Source organism: Stegodyphus dumicola, chromosome 7 (assembly GCF_044657685.1).
Source record: "Stegodyphus dumicola isolate Sdum_Otavi_A_Nest chromosome 7, ASM4465768v1".
Taxonomy (NCBI): Eukaryota; Metazoa; Arthropoda; class Arachnida; order Araneae; family Eresidae; genus Stegodyphus; species Stegodyphus dumicola.
In genome coordinates, this window is record NC_140774.1 from 77,645,812 (window position 1) to 77,663,956 (window position 18,145).

The 18,145-nt window shown below is 33.5% G+C and overlaps 1 long non-coding RNA gene and 1 other non-coding gene across 4 annotated transcripts in view; one reads left to right on the forward strand and one right to left on the reverse strand.

The window, feature by feature from the left end:
• The window catches only part of LOC146996239 (uncharacterized), a 281,313-nt gene that overhangs the window by 108,856 nt on the left and 154,312 nt on the right, over positions 1-18,145 (forward strand). The window lies entirely within an intron of this gene.
• TRNAS-UGA (transfer RNA serine (anticodon UGA)) lies at positions 3,555-3,627 on the reverse strand. Its single transcript has one exon. It is a non-coding gene; the product is annotated as a tRNA-Ser (tRNA).

Here is an 18,145-nt window from a genome sequence, read left to right on the forward strand (position 1 = left end):
GAATGATGCTTTTGCTTTATATCTGTAAGTACGAACAGAATAAAGGAATCCTTTTCAACAGACGGATTGTGAAATGGATTTACAATTAATTCAGACGAGGCCTTTTTCGTAACGTCTGTACGTACGTGTGTATGCATCTCGCATAACTCAAAAGAGTAGCCTCAGAATGTTGAAGTTCTGTACATGGAATTGATTTAGTATGTAGATGTGCACCTCCCTTTTTGGTTGCAATCGCCAGCATCAAAATGTATAAAAATATACCTACTTTGTTATCTGGCTCGATGAGCAAAGTTTTTCTATTCTTATATTTTGGTAAACTGCACATTTTTTGCTTTAAAAGTAATTGAATTTTATTGTTCTTATGTTCCGGTTAATGTTTTGAATGCCTTTAGTTAATTTGAGTGCAACAGTTATAGAATTATTAATAATTTAAAAGTTGTTCAAGTTCCACTAAGCCTAACGTCCCGCCATTTATCTACATTTGAAACTTAATAGCGAGGGAATAAGGTCATTTCTGCACCAACTTTAGTGTCTTTTTGCCGAGTAGGGCCTAAAGTTTTGTGCATCGAAAAATATAACTTTCTGTATAATTTTAATTAATTTTTTTAAGTTTAACTTTAGTTTAAAAAATGTTTTTAAAGGTTTTCATTTGGTGTTTCAGGTTTTTCTGTATTTTACAATTTTTAATGAAGATGTCTTGAGTTCTTATGCATTTTTTCCTTGCCGCAATGTGAGAACTGAATGGAATGAATGAGAAATATGTGACTAATGAAATTTGGGGAAATAAGTTCAAATGAAATGCAGTAAAAATGTGCATAATTTAATAGGTCGTATAAGGAAGTCATGTGGTGTCCACATCAGATTTTCTTTTATATAAAGCATTTCTTTCCATTATCGAGATGATAAGTTTTGCTCTTGAATCGTCTACTTTAAAAATAACGGCAAAAAGTCATGCTCCCCGCCCCCCCCCCCCCAAAAAAAATTGTCTATTTAGCAAAAACAAGAAATGTTAAAAGAAGTGGATAGAAATTCTCATCCACCTCGTATTTAAAATGTAGATTTCAAAGAGATTAGAAATCGAATTCATCGCATCGTTCTGCAATTCATATGGGGCAAAAGTGTAAATACCAAAGAAACAAAGTAACTGATTTCACTAATAATTTATTCTGGATATCAAAAAAAGACATTTTTAACATGCATGAGTTTGAACTGCTTGTGTAGCAGGCTTTTTTCTTAAGGCGAGAAATGCTTCAAAGGAAAATTTAGAAAACAATAGTTTCATTAGGATGTAACATTAATGGTAGGGAAAATTGGTCTTATTAATAACAGAAAAGGAAAAAAAACTTCAGAAATGTTAAAAAAATCATGGTGCTGTTATAAAAATCGAAAGAAAGCACAGATGACAAATTATGAAACGTATTTAGTTGAACTGAATTAAGAAAAATAAGCTAAAGCACAAAAAATTTTATTCTTTTTGGATAACCATGCAGCACATTCGAGATATGTCGATAATTACGAAAAACGTGAAAATAATTTTTACGCAGCGAATTATATTTCCGTGTTTCAACTCATGGACGAAAGAACGATCTTTTTTATCCGGTATTTTCGCAAAACACTTGTGTACCTATTCTCGAAAAAAAAAGTAGAAACTTGTATAAAGACACTTACGTTTAATGTATTAGCTTTTATAATGACAGCATTGGAAGCTATTACTCCCAAAATAATCGCAAATAGCTTTAGTAAAGTAGAATTTCTGATGGTGAAACAGCCGAAGAATACTTTTTTGGCAATAATAACTGCAAATCATTTTCTTTAACGTAAAAAATCACTAAAATGCTCCTGAAAAATTTTGAATAGTTCAAGAAAATTTAAAACCTAGGTTTTTCAGTTTAATGAAAGTAGAAAGTGTTAAACTGATAGCTCAATTGTACCCATAAATTAATAGCTGCTTAAGTAGACTATATACACTGTTTAAATTTATTTCTTCAAATTAATGCACATTTTATGTTATGTATAATTACGAGGAATCACGCTCTAGGATCCTTGATTTTATTTAGTACACACTCTCACTCGTTGTTCAAGATACGCTCACTTTACATAAAAATCTTTGAGCCGAGAGGTGCGTGCGCAACTTTATATTACGTAGTTATGCCCGAACATGCCCCCGGGCCATGCAATGGAACATGCCCCCGGGCCATGCAATGTTTACAAAGCATTTAAGTCACAAAACTTTTTTTTTTTTTTTTTTTAAAGTTCTAGAGTTTTATAAAGGTTAAATACTCATGAATAGGTTAAATAGTCACGAAATTTTTTAAGCAATAAATAAACTGATTATAAAATAAACTTCATAATAGTAATGAATGTCATATGCAATTATAAGCAAATGCGTATTAAAATAATTATATTAATCATAATGGTAAGTAATGTCATACTGAATTATAAGAAAATGAGTAATAAAATAATTATATTAATCATAAAAAGGTAAAATACATAATATTTGCTTATAGGCCTCTTGGATTTTCCCGTAGAATGTTTTACTTTCACAACTCGTACTTTTTTGTCTTTCACAGAATAAATATCAGTTATTCTTCCCAATGACCATTCACATGGAGGCAAATCACCCTCTTTTAAAGAAACCATGTCTCCTACTTTTACCTTAGCTTTCTCGAATTTCCAGGGCGATCTTTGTTGTAAATGATTTAAGTAATTTAATTACTTTTTGACATTGGATAAGCCTGTTCTCATTAATGGTCAATAAATCTGGCTTAATTATAGAAATAATTGATCTCCCAATGAGAAAGTGGGTAGGGGGTTAGCGCATTTAGATTTTTCATGTCAGTAGTCAGTGGAACCAGAGGTCTAGAATTTAACATTTCCTTTGTTTGTACAGTTAAAAACTCTTCATGCGTTAATTTTTGGTTCCCTGGGGGCTCTTTCCCAATAATAGGTAAAGGATTTAACAACTGCTTCCCAAAGGCTTCCGAAATTTGGAGCTCGAGAAAGGGAATAATGCCAGTCAATATTCTCTGAACTCATACACTTTGACAAAGGGTTATCTGACTGAGTTACCAGCTTGAAGATCTTTTTTAGCTCCGCATTTTTTCCTCTAAAGTTTTTCGTATTGTCTGTGTGCAGCTTACTGCATTTCCTTCTGGACACAAACCACTACGAAGGCAGCTGAAATCAAATCCGGAACCAATTCTAAATATATGGTCTTAGTTACAAAACAAATAATAATACATACATAAATTTTGTTATATTATCCCCTTTCTCTAATTTTTATATTTAATATAGAAAGGAACACAGCAACCTACTCCAGTAATACTGAATAAATAGTTTTGAACAACTCGGTCCCTTGGTAAGTTACCCATTAATTGTTGTGTTGATTTAGGATTAGCTTTAAAGCAAGTTACATACTTACGCACAGGTTTTCTGCTCAAATATCTCCCTTTCACTACCCAACATTTTCCCTTATGTAATACTATAACGAATAGGTCCAGTTGTGGAGGCATCAGGTACTTTTTTTAAAGGCAGGAGAGATGAAAAATGAACAGTGCCCTCGCCGGAACTCGAACCACGGACCTCTCGAATTCACGTCGAGCGTGCTCACCACTACACCACGAAGGCATGCTAAGAAGGCGGGAGAAATACCTTTACTCCCCTTGGGGTTTTAGGGAACCCAGTCGCCCTTTCAGATCCGGGTAGTGAAGAATCATCATTCACCACCTTTTAGTTCGGGCGACTCTATAGAGACAAAAGTTCTTTTTTAAAGCAAGAGAGATGAAAAATGAGCAGTACCCTAGCCGGGACTCGAACCAGGAGCCTCTCGAATTCGCGTAGAGCGTGCTGACCACTCCACCACGAAGGCATGCTAAGAATGTTGGAGAAATACCTTATACAGTATGTAAATATTTTACCTGATAACATTTAACTATAAACTCGTTTCTCATGCCAACATTTCTCAAAAGGTATGTGTGTCCATCTAATAATCAACTATATTCCTTCCAGATTTCTAATTTCTGCATGCCTTTCATTCCTAGGAACGGATTAGCCTCTTCAATTTTTAAACTGCTAACAGGCCATCGCACAGATGTCCGATATTTAATTAAGCAGTAGAAAACAGTTTTGCCATTTTATCGGCTGTTCATATCATCTTCCAGTTGTACCAGATGGGTTTAGTGTAGCTCAAATTACAGAAAAAAAAGTGATTTTTCCCCTAAAGACTTTGTTCTCTTTTTAAGTTCCCCGGTTTTAATTACATTTCAATTCAGCAGATTCTTAATTTGCTAACTGATCACAATTATCTCTCTAACAAAGATAAAATTCTTTGAATGAAATGTGAATGATTAAAAAAATATAATTTCTTGATTCTAATTATATTTCAGCATTTATTGCATATAAATAATTTTTATCATCGTTGTTTCTATTGTGATTTGTTAAATAAAAAACATTGCATTGAGATTTCAATATTTCTCAATATTTCATTTCAATATTTCAAATTTTTCTAACAATTCCACCTGAAACTAGTTTCACTTTGAAAGTCTTGAATATCTTATACGTAATCCCTCTTATTGAGCCCTTTAGCCTAACATATTGGAAGTCTATAAAATTTTCTATTACATAGCAATAAAATGTTAGTATTTCTGACACGAAAAGCTTTGAAATCCTGGAATCAGCTTTGAAAAAGATCCGCTGTAGCTACACGAAAGGAGACCTGTTTCGTTTTCTGACCTTTCCTTGGACATTCAAAGTTTGACAGCTGCTTGCCCAACAAGGGCAATGGGAGCAATTCGACTGATGCATTGACGTCCACCTGATTGCCACCTGTCAGCACGAAACTGCCAGCCAGGAACGAAGAAATGGGGAGGGATTCAGAGGGTGTAAAACTAAGGGACCGCATATAAATTTGCAGCATAAGAATACTTTGATACCGGGAACAACAATCAGTAAAAGTTTATGAACAGGTTTTGAGTGGGCAGCAGGCATATTAGTTGAAATTTTCGAAAAGTAAGCATGATTAGAAGGTTAATAATGGTAACAAATAGAAATTATTGTTTACATCGACGAATAAAAATATAAATTTTTAAAAATTATGTTCAATAAGGCATTTCAAATCAAATAACTATTTCGGCACAAGATCTATCAAATAACGCATTAAAATATTTTAAGGGCGAAGCGTCTAAATATGTACACACATTTAGACTAGGCAGATCGTGCAAAATTTGACCTAAGAGAAACTAATAAAATTAAGCATCTGTTTAGTTCTTACTGTGTGTCTTTCAGTTCGTCAAACTGAAATATTCCCAAATTCCCTGCGATTATCTTGCCCTTGATTTCCAAAGATTCTCCCATGTAATAGGAGTGATTCAAATCTTCAATAAACGGTACTTAGTTTTCCAGCATTACCTTGTGTCTTCAGTCGCTTTAATTCGATTTCGTGTTCATTTCTCTATTTTATTTCTATGCATCAAGAACCTCTTACTTCCTGTTTCATTTTTTAATAGTAAAGTACTTTTCAAATATTTCCTTTTTCACTGTTTAATTTCCACTTAAAGAGATACATATGAAATTTTGAATATTTCCTCTCATTGAAAGGATATAAAAGTCAATTAAAAATTTTTTCTAGGAAAGACGTTAAGACAAATAGAAAAAAATAGGTTCTGCCCTGTTTAATGGTAATTCGTGTTCTAATCGTTTGTGGAAATTGTTCTTGTATCATTATTATTCTTTTTTTCGTCTTTAAACCAAATATTTTTTATCCTGCAGCAACGTGATAGAATTTGAATTTTGGAACTAATTTTGACACCTGTTCTCAAATTTTAAAATGGACTGCTGTTAGTGGACGTTAACTAGAATGCGGATTATTTTAATTATAACTGTTTCCTTAATATTTCTTTTAAATTTTTATATATAATATTGTTAAAGTGGAAAAACTCTATTTTTTTCCTAAATTTCAAGACATGGAACAACAGAAATAAAAAAAAAAAAAATAATTCTATTAAAAATTCAAAATAATAATTTAGCACTCATTTAGTGGAATTGTAGAAATCAAACTTGTGGTGTCCAAACACAAATAAATTCATAGTAAAAGAATATTGTTACGGGTTTTGTATATATGTAAATAACTTCAGTAAAATTATATGTGAAACTGTAGTATTTTTTGTATAATGTAACATGAAATGTTTGAAAGAGACGATGTTCTGCTAGAAAAATAAAATTACAGAGGGCAAGCCTATTTAAAATTAAATATCTCGCTAAATTGGCGAGATATTGCCAATCTGCCAATGGTTTTGGCGACAAAATTTAGTCGCCAAATTAGGCTAGAAATCGGCACATTTCGTCAAACTTGGCGCCTGTTTGACGACATTTTGGTGCGGCACCTGTGTAACTGTAACTGGTATTGTGAATGAATAAATGTATTGATGCGTATATGTAACTATAACCGTATCCGGCCCTCATATGCTTCCGGTGACTTCGAAAAGTGGAAATTTTTAGAAATTTCTCTGGCGACGAGGGAAAACTCTAAAAGACCACATAGAGCATCAATTTCTCAGTTGTTTAGTTCGGCGTAAATTTGGAATATTGGAATATCTCTTTACTCGCGCTTTGCCTTGCATTGTGTTTAACGTTCTCAGTAATTTTAAATGTAACTACTAATCGTACTCTGTGATACTCTGGAGAGCTGTACGAGTATTTTTGTGGGAAGTTCTAGAACTATAAAGTGTTTCTTTTCGTAAAATAAATTTTATCATGTTACCATCGGTTCTGTGTGCATTCAATTTACTAGGAATCCGTACGCACGCAACAACATATTTGTATTAAATAGGAGATATCAAAAGTAACTTGTCAGGACTACTATTCCTTGTAGTTGCCTTGGGAAACGTCTAGTAATCCTGAATGGAAACAAGGAGCTTACTCAAGCTATGCTAGTGTGGTACGATAAATAGACAAACAAGAAGGGTTAACTTGACCCTTTATTTCTCACAGCGCAAAGGCGCTCCCGCACTTCGGAATGCAGAGGACAACACTTTTGGTCTAAAACGTAGAAAATAAGAAATATTCAAATAACTAACGTAATTAAATAAGAATTAAACAATAAATTATGTACAGAGACTATTAACGCAAAGATTGGCCTTTTGACACTACGTATGTAGTGAGCGAAATTGCAAATACTACAGTAGGTTTCGTATATCAGTAAGAATTAAGTTGTGGACTTAATGGCAGACATCAACTGACTGGAAAGCACGCGCGTGGCAGGCCAACAGGACGGCTCTACTCCTGTCTTGGCTAAAAGCCACTTCTTAAATACCTATGCAGTTGCTGACTCGTTACCATTAAAATCGTACTCGCGCTTATTTTGGCCGGAAATGAAAAATAAGAGAGGATAGCAAAGTTTAAAATAAAATAAACGTCAGTAAAACTTAAAATCCTTATAAACTAATAATTAGTTTTTCTACGAGGCCGAAAACATTACGAAGTTTTTCCTCTGAAAAAAGGAATATTTTTCTTCTAATTAAAAAAAAATCATGGTGAGGGCAAAAATAGTATATTGAAATTCTACCTTCTTGCTTATTCAGAGACTAAGCACATTAAATTTAAGAAACATTAAATCGCAATAATGTATAATGGACCTTTCATAGCCGTCAACTCTATAAGACGATCATCTTTGAACGTGACTTTTAACACAAATACTGAACATCCCCTGTAATCATGCTCATTAAGACAACTCTAGAGAAAATTAAAACTGTCTAGAACCGTATTTTCTTAGAGAGGTAGTACTGCAATTCTTCTTTCTCTTCCCTGCGTTCTTTTCCATTTAGAAAGCTACAATCGTTAGATTTTTATAATCTTATAGTGCAATTTTGCTCACATTTGTCGTATTTTCATTTAATAGGCACTTCATAAGACACGATTTCTACTCACAAGGCAAACTTCTGTCATCTTATTCTTTCAGTAACGTCTTAATTAAAAAGTGCCTATTTTTTTAAAACGCTCAGAGAGCATCGCCTTTATATCAGCGTATTGAATTTCGCTTGTCAGTTCACACCCAGGAAATATCAGCTTTGCTTCTATCAAAGAAAGCAAGACAGGATAAAGGAAAGCCAAAAGAGGAGGGAAGTGCGATTCGAAAATTGTGCAGAAGGGGGGGGGCTCTCAATCAAGAAATTTCGTCAGGTGCGGACAGATGTGTTTTATCGCAGTTGTTGAAGCTATTGTTCCATAGGAATCGCACCGTAAAAAACATGACAGGATTTTTGCCTGTCAGATCATGTTCCTTCTTCAGATCTATTTTTTTTTTTTTTTTTTTTTTTTTTTTAATTTTTAACTGCCGGTACAATACTTAACAGAAGGCGGCGCTTAATGTGATAACGTTTATCCATGGCTATTTCGATACAATTAAGATATGAGGGGGAAAAATTGCCCTTCAAAAACCAATGGATAAACTAATTGAATGTAAATACATATCACCAGAAAGATATAAATGGGCAATTTATCAGCATTTTAATTAGAAAAAAACAATTTTTTTTAAATCTAAAATGTTTTGGATTTTGCCAGTGGCCTGAAAAGTTTTGTTAAAGTTTTTACACTCTCCCTGAGCTTGCAGTTTACCAGTCTCCTGATGCACTCACTCCAGCTAACACATTTTTAGCCCAAAGTGTGTTAGCTCAGAAGGGCTATTAATTTCGTTTTCGCATTCTGCGTTGATTCATTATAAATGTCGGTTCACTTTTCAAATTATCGTCACCAAATATTATCGCCCCGTGTTATATTTAAAGAAATTTAGTAATGAAGAATCTGCATAAACGTATGTATGTTTCTCGCATTGTGATAAAACAACGCCACCTAGAGTCATCCAGTTTTGAATAACGTAATCTTCTACCGAATATGGGCATCTGGAAGCCCTAATTTGGAATTTGTTTTATTATCGATTTCATATTTTGTAACATTTGCACTAATTTTTGATGAAGGAACTGAAATAGGGTTGAATGTAGATGAAGACTTGATAAATAAATTTTGTATGCAGAACTATACCAGTCGACATTAAATGTTTTAAAGTTTAAATTAAAAATTATTAAAAAATAGTACACCTCAACATACACCTATCTTGATAATTTCTTTGCGTTTTTCTCCTTTAATTGGTCGAATGTTTTTTACTTTAATGCCCAGGACAACAATAATAATAATAATAATTTATAATACAAATTTAAGCCTTCGAAAAATATCGGAGGAAATGAAATGGGGGATACAGAGGCTTTCTGCTCTAAATCATAACAGACCTTTATTAACCCCAGCTAAAATAACATTAAAAATTCGAAAATGTGTTTTCGTATGACAAATGTAAAAAACCTATCTGACAAGAGCTTAAAAAAAGAAATAAATTACGACTGTACCGGAATAAAATACACAGTTTTAAAGGCTTCCCTTTCCCACTTTCCCGCCTAGTAGAAAATTCTTGTCCTTTTGGCCCCTCATTTTGCCTCCCTCATCCGTATATCAGTGTGCGTGATAAAGGTTCCATTTCTTTATGTCTCATACTTGCTTCTCTCCTCTCTGGGGTAAGGTTCTCATTAGTAGAGCATTCATGGCGTGTCAATCATGAAGAAAATGAAATAAAATATATATAAAAAAAGCTATGAATAAATAAAATTAAACTCGTCATTTCTAGAGCTAGTAGAAGAAAATGAGCTCCAAAACGTCTTCGCGGAACGCTACGTAGTTAAACAAGTTATTTTATTACATTCTTTTTTTCTGTGTCGAGTGTCATTTTTGAAAGAGAAATGATGATATATATAATTTTTTAAGGTCTACGAAGACTTGAAAAGGAAGATATTTTACACCGGTTTCTTCTACCTCCCCCCTGCCTTATGAGGAAAGGTTGTTACATGTGAAAGAATTATCGCCCGTGTAACCGACAGATAGTACTATGTTTGTTTTCTTTCACAGATTATCATGCACACCTTTTCAATCATCCCCTAGAGACGGGGGGAGGGGTTAATATGTGCAGGAAATAAAGATTGAAATGGAAGACCTTAATCTTGATGTTTATCATAACAATATCGTGTTTCCAGGAGTTTTGAAATTTTCTGTGGAAAAAATGGCAAAAATCTGATTACAGTATATGATAGCTAATTAAGCGAAGTTTGATTTTTAAGAAACTTCTATGTGTGATATACCATTTTTTTTCTTACTCATAAAATTGTGCCATGAATTCTGGACAAAGCACCTCAAATTTCTATGATTATGCATGAGGTACACTTAATACCTCTAAATACGCATAGAGTAGATGCGTGTTCACAATTCGTCCGTTTACAGCTACAGGTACTATTGTAATCAGTAACACAAACTCTTTACATTTATTGTACGTTTAATTTATTCATTATTTATTTTATAATTTTAATTAAAGTTTTTTATCCGAATTTCACAAAATGCCAAGGAAGAGTGCATATGGGCTCGTAATGGACTGAATGCACGCAGAAGTGATGGCAGCTTGATAAATTTATGATTATTTTCCCAAGAGAAATACTTTACAGCTCATTTTTACATTTTTCACAAAAGTACTCGTACAGCTCTTTTCAGTATGACAGAGCACAATCAGTAGTTTCAGTCTACCAAGAACGGTTAAACACAACGCAGTAGAAAGCGCATCTGAAAGGCTAAGCTCGCATGAAGATCTCGCAATACTGATGCTTTCTCCTGTCTTGTATAGTTTTCACACTGCCACCGAGAAATTCCCAGTTCTTTTGATTATTCGAAATTGTTGGAAGGCAAATATACTGATTCAGTTACATGTAGGGTCGGATACAATTACATTTACATACAGGAATCTAACTGTAATTAGTCTGATCTGAACTGATTTACATACAGGAATCGGACCAAAATGTCGCCAAATGATTGCCAAATGTGGCGACTTTTGAAAGTTTCTTGCCAAATTTGGCGAGGAAAAGCAGGTGCGAAAACCCTCGCCAGTTTGGCGCTATCTACTTGGCAAAATATGTTAATGTACCTAACTCTGTAATCTTATTTTTCCGGTGCAACTTCGTTTCTCGAGACATTTTATGTTACATTATATAAGAAATACTACGGTTTACATACAATGTTCCTAAAATTACTTATACACTCACCACTTAGATGCTCATCTAAAATATATGCACATTTATAACACTGCCCTTTTCCCAAGGACTGCACGTCGAAGGCAGTACAATCCCTGAACAATAGGCCATACATAAAGTAAGGAAACTCAATGCACTACTAAAATAATAATTTCAATAAATAACATACCAAATACTAAACTAATAAATAAATAATAAATTTACAAATTTAAATATACACGTAGGAACAGTGCTGATACTAGATCGTAGGCCGCCCAAATGCAAATTAAAATTCGCCGTCCTTTTTAACAAAAATATAATATGTTTGATAATCAATTTGCCGTCCTTAAATTTGTCCACACTTGCGCTGTGCACCATCCTCCCCCACTAGGATCGACCCTGCGTAGGATCATGGTCTTATTATATTATTTACAATATGTACACTATTGGAACTACGTACTATGGCCATAATAAGGGACTAAAGAAAAGAATTATTAGAAAAAGAAAGATTAAAATGACCAGATGCATTGTTTGAGTACGCTAAAAATATATATAAACATATTAATTTTAATCAGAAAAGGTTTTAATTGTGGATCAAAGAATAATAAAAGAGAAAGAAAAAGAAGGAAACGAAAATGAAGACTAGGGGAACAAAATCAGCATTACTGAAAAAGATACTGCATTAACATTAACAGCATCCATCAATGAAGAAAAGGAAGTTGAGAAAAGTCTAGATAAACTTATGACGGAACGGGAAATAGAAACCTAAACTGAAGACGCGCAACAATATTCGAAAAATCTCCCGTATTATAATATACCGATGTGCTTTACACGTTTTACTTCTATTATGCAAGATATGGTTTGCAAAATCAAACCGCTGTTCAACACATGCTTAATAAATACATCGAAAATGACTGTTAAAAGGTGAAAAAGAACTTACAAGTTCATTGAAGAAAAAGATATATTTTATCGTACAACAGCAAACGATGGAAAAAAATTAAACATAATGGTTGGTGTTCAATATTAACAGTAAATTAATTTATTGTATAGACGTGAGTGAGTGACACCCAAGAATCTCATAGCAATACTCACAGCAAGAAATTCGATAGCGTATTAATTCGCATATTGAAACTTTTTATTTGGAACATAAAATATATTGGAAAAAGTTGTTTCAATGAGCAACTGCTGACATAGAAGTTTTAAGGAAATATTTACTTTCATTTCATGACAATATTGAATATTTGTATCACCTAGTGGAAACTGTGTTGAAACATCGGAGTTTCTAGCTGATGAAATTTTAACACTTCATATACAAACATATGTCTCAAAAGGAAAAGGAAGCTATTTATTATTGACAATATATGATGAATCAGTTGAAATTATTCGTGAAAAAATTATGAATATTATTGAAATTGACGTTAAGAAATCAAAATATTGTGTCATTATTATTAATTCCATATCTGGTTTAACGCATCTTGATCAATTTAGTATAATATTGCTCTCTTTGATAAATAATTGCCAATATGTGAAGCTTCTCTTTGGCATCTTATTTATTACATATTCACATAAAGGAGCATCACCATTAGAAGCCGTAATATTGGACCAGCTAAATTTGTTAGATATGAATGTTAAAAAACTGAGTTAAGTCAAATTACATTAACGCAACAGACATGCGTGGGTTTCAATGAGCATGCAAAAGTTGTTTCAATGAGCAACTGCTGACATAGAAGTTTTAAGGAAATATTTACTTTCATTTCATGACAATATTGAATATTTGTATCACCTAGTGGAAACTGTGTTGAAACATCGGAGTTTCTAGCTGATGAAATTTTAACACTTCATATACAAACATATGTCTCAAAAGGAAAAGGAAGCTATTTATTATTGACAATATATGATGAATCAGTTGAAATTATTCGTGAAAAAATTATGAATATTATTGAAATTGACGTTAAGAAATCAAAATATTGTGTCATTATTATTAATTCCATATCTGGTTTAACGCATCTTGATCAATTTAGTATAATATTGCTCTCTTTGATAAATAATTGCCAATATGTGAAGCTTCTCTTTGGCATCTTATTTATTACATATTCACATAAAGGAGCATCACCATTAGAAGCCGTAATATTGGACCAGCTAAATTTGTTAGATATGAATGTTAAAAAACTGAGTTAAGTCAAATTACATTAACGCAACAGACATGCGTGGGCAATGTAAAGGACTACGACCCACAATTAAAGAGTATGATAAAACAGCACATTACAGTATTTAGCGCAGCACGTTTACTTTCACTCACATCTTATTTTAACTTCGAGGAAAAGAATTTATGAGTCGCCTAGCCGTTGGAAAGCTCTGGAATCTAAATTTGATTAAAATTAGAAGCATTTCACGGTTAAAAGAATATGTGATGCTAGACGGGCACGTCGAGCAGCTACAACAAATGCAGCGCGAATGGATATAGTGAAATACAAAGTGCTCTGGTGCACTTTCTCAAGATGAATTAAAAAATCTTTCTATTAAAAAATTCGTCTATTAATCGACATCTAAAATAAATTAAAAATTCAAGATTAAGGTAACTGCACTACAGCACGCATATTCATAACAGTGATATGTTAGACTTAATTTGGAAGAATTTTTATAATATGGACTTTGGCAAACTATGAGATTGCAACAAAATGAATGCAGATACGAACTCTATGTAATTATATACTATATGTAAAAGGAATTCATTGCAAGAAATGTAAGCATCACAGAACTGTCTGAAACAATTGTAGAACTACAACCCGTAAAATACTGAATCAAACAAGCATGTGAATAACCATATTCCATATGATTTAATAATATGCAACAAATTTGTAACTACCATGTGAAATCAGATGTATCACCACGTTGAAGTAATATTCATGCACCACCATGCATAATGTAACTTTTCATAGATATAAATGTATATATGAAGCACTCGGGACATGCGGACGAGCCCCTAATGCGCTGTTGGCAGTGGTAGGGCCGACGAAGTAGCGTGAGGCGGGCATCTTCTGTTCCAAGCTAGGCTATTCGGGAAAGTTAGTGGGAAGGGACAACACCTGGATCACCTGTTGGTAAATATCACTGGACTAGACCCGAATAATCTAAGTAAGCCGCACGGGTGTCCAGATTCTGCTCTCAACTGTCAACTGTTGGTAAATATCTAGTATTCTCCATACTTTTACCTATACATATACTAATCGACATCAAATTTTACGTTAATGCTTTTCAAGAAAGGCATAAGAAATGGAATGGGATTTGGTTGAAAACCTAGCAGTTTAAGACAGTTTAATTGAGATTCAATAACACGCTGAACAAGTATTAATTTAGAAGTCAAACAACAAAAATCAACGTTATATTTTCAAATTTTCACAGGACTAGTTCCGATGGCTTTACCGAACCATCATCCTCAGATGCAAAAGCGCAAATGAACGAGATAAGACATAGTGATAAGATAAGATAAGACTGAATGAACAGGAGTTAAGTAATGAATTGTAAAAAAAAAAAAAAAAAATTCCATTTAAACTTTATTCTGTAAGAAGAAAGTATTTCAAGGAGGAAATAAATCAAATTTATTTACTCATGCCTGCTAATTATTGCAACTGGGAGAAGGATATTTTAGACTCTATTCCGTATTAGGCGGGAAGAGCAGGTTCATCAGAAGTCTTGTATGAACTGAACAATAAACTCTGGTCCGAAGCCTTGTCGACCTACAGCGCACGCTCCAGAAGATGGTGTCTCAACAAACGACGCAGGATTTGAAGATGAAAATTGGCATCTTTTGATGAATGGCCCGTCGCACTACCTGCCCAGATAGATGACAGTTAAGAATCTGGTTCTTGGATAATATAAGCCTAGAACAAGAGACTATTAGAGTACAAATCCTACCCAGTGACATATTATTAATTTTTATCTGGCAGATCCACTGGATACATTGAAATAAACTTAGCTATAAAACCTCAGAAATGCATTTTGTATGTGATTGATTATGATAGAGTAAATGACGGAAGGCTACTTGACATAATGATTTCAGAAAGGATTTAACATTAACGAAAGGTCTAAATATGCGCAAAGTCTTTCAGTACACCAAATGCAATTATACGTTTATTCAACTTTCTGTTACATGATTAGTATTGCTTAAATATAATGTTTTCAAGTAATACAAAGAATAAACATGCACATTTCTGTTGATTTCTACCCTCTTCTAAAATGACCAATTTTTAACTATTTAGATTTCTGCCGATAGCATTTTACGACTTTTCAATTTGTAGGTCTTACATCCGAAACTATAACTGGCAACATTTAGAGCATGCAGTCTCACATATTCTTAACATCTATTCTCGTTACAAGTCTTTTAAACATCTATCTTCAAGATGACTTCCACTTTTAACACGTTCTAATATCTCCGCTTACAAAGCCCATAATCAAGTGTGCAGGCAACACCTTGTTAACAACACCCCCCGAGGAGCAGTTAAAGACCCTGTACCGACATAAAATGTCCCTCGAGCTATTTGGGTCTAACCGAAATGATGAGGGAACGGCTTTTCCACGATGGCATCTTGACCCGCAGTTTCCTCCTATCGGCGTCTTGATCAATGGCCACAGAATGATGCGACTTTGCAAATGTGACGTCCTCGGCAATTTACGTATAATTTATGTGTCAGCGCATGGCAACATGACTGATAGTGAGCAGATAAGGATAGCGAGTGCTTTCTCCGTCGAAGCGAACCGTTCAAGACGTGGTTCTGAGGGAAATTTGATGGCAAGAACGATTAAGTAAATAGTACCTTAAAAAAACGAATAATTACTGGGAAATGCACGCTGCTTATTTTCAGAGCCGTTGTCATTTGTCGAGAAATAATAAGATGATTAGTGTTTATTTTACATTTCGCTATTCTCCTACTATTTGTTTAAACATTAGCTATGGAAAAGTAATCTATTCAGGGTGCTGAAACCTTAATTTTCTGCTTTTAAAACATTTAAGGTAACACAATTCACAGGCAGTTGCTCTTGGAACAAGCCTATGTTCATCCTTCAGTCGTTTTATTAAGGCAAGATTGCAAGAACAGATAGCTGAAATTCATTGCTCAAATATTTAAGAAATTCAAATATTTAACTTAATTATCTTAAAACTGTAAAAGTAAGGGATTCGTTTCCAAACCAACATTGTATAAAAGGACTTCATAGCGATATTATTATATTGATTGTATTTCGTATAGCAAAATTATACTTTTTGAGAGACAGGAAGTATTTAATTAGGCAATTTTTATCAACAAAGAACCAATTTTCATTTATCTATAAATTACTTGTTAAAAGAATGAATCTAAAGATTTAGGCTGTATTATTTCGGAAATACAGTTACTAACAAAACGTGCAGTTGTTTTAAATTATTCTTAAACGTTTTTATGTTAACAAAGTTTATTGAGCAAATGCATCAAAAGGAAAAGTACTTTCATTTATACAGAATATTATGTATTTTACTTGATACTTACCATTTAGAAAATAATGCGCATTTGCATTTAACCGTTATTAAATATTTAACATTCAGTTCGTTTCGCAATGTAGTTTTTTTTTAAATTTGTTTATGTGTATCGTTATTTGGCTTATATATATCGTTATCATTATCCATTATATATATCGTTATTTGGATTTAAAACTTATATCCGATATTTGAAAACAATGTAATTGCCATAATCATAATCATAATATTTTATTTGGTTCTCTGACTCTAATGAGTTACTTAGACAGACTTGTATTTCAAATTTTTAATAAATATCACTCACCCAAAAATGAAGAGTGACCTATGAGTCATAAAAATCATAACATTATAGAAGTAGATTTTTAATTTCCAGAATTCTAGATAGACTTACTGAGCAGACACTCGCAAAGCAGAGGCTTGATCCAACTTTGATTTTACCAGCGAGGTCACTTAAAAGTGTTGGTTTAGAATTGGAAATTTATTGGTCTCTAGAATGGGCAGGGGAGTTGGGATTCGTCAAACAGGCCATTCATCGAAATGATTGTGTAGTCACCAGATATGTCTTAATGGAGAGGCAACATCGACTAGATGTAAGCAGTGTACAGAAAAGGCGTTGTTTAAAACAGATTCTATAAAATTATGGATGACCTTTGAGATATCCTGTTTGTTGTCAGGCTTTCAGCAATTCCTTCAATAGTCGACATACTCTTCAGAATTCCTATAAATGGGATACAAACAGATCTTCATGAAACAGAACGCTTTCGCCAGGGACATGGTGATAAAATTTAAGTCTTAGATATATTTATTCTCCTCACTGTGCCACTGGTGAACGAAATAGCCGTAAAAGTTAAAATTTTTGCCAAGGCAGTAAACATGACAAATACAAAGAAAAAAAATGTTTTATCAGGAAGGTAAACTATTTAATATAAACTTTTAAAAAATTTGTGAAATTTCTTTTTTTTTTCTTTAGCTACAGAAAATATTCAAATTTAGACAACTGAAATTCCATCCATTACATTCGAAATATTTGAGGATATTCTAGGTATTAGTATCCCTTACTGAGTTTATGCAATTCTCTTTTCCTCCCACATAATGCCCATTGCTTCCGTTTTCCATTAGCTTTCCACTCTACCAACTTATCTCCACTCCTCGAAAACAACAAGAGAAAAAAATGGACAATTCTCGTTAAGGCTTAATACAATAACAACTACTGCGGAGTCGGGAGCAAAACTCGATTCGGACTTCATTTTCCTGGACCAGATGGCCGTGCGGCGAGGATACCATGTTTCCTACTCTTCGATCGGACTCACTGCAATTTGCGGCGAAGTCAAAAAGATGGAAGGAGAGGCCATGTGGCTAACGTTTATATAAGTTGAATGCAGTTTTATGCTAAGGGGATGCCCGTATTATGTGTCAAGAAGCAGTTAAAGACTAAATTGTAGTAGCTGTTTTGTTCTTTTGCATACTTATTTTGAAATGACTTTCATTGTGTTCGCGTCCCCTCTTTTGCTAACGGTTGTTCTTAAGTTGATTTTACTCTTTCTTTTGT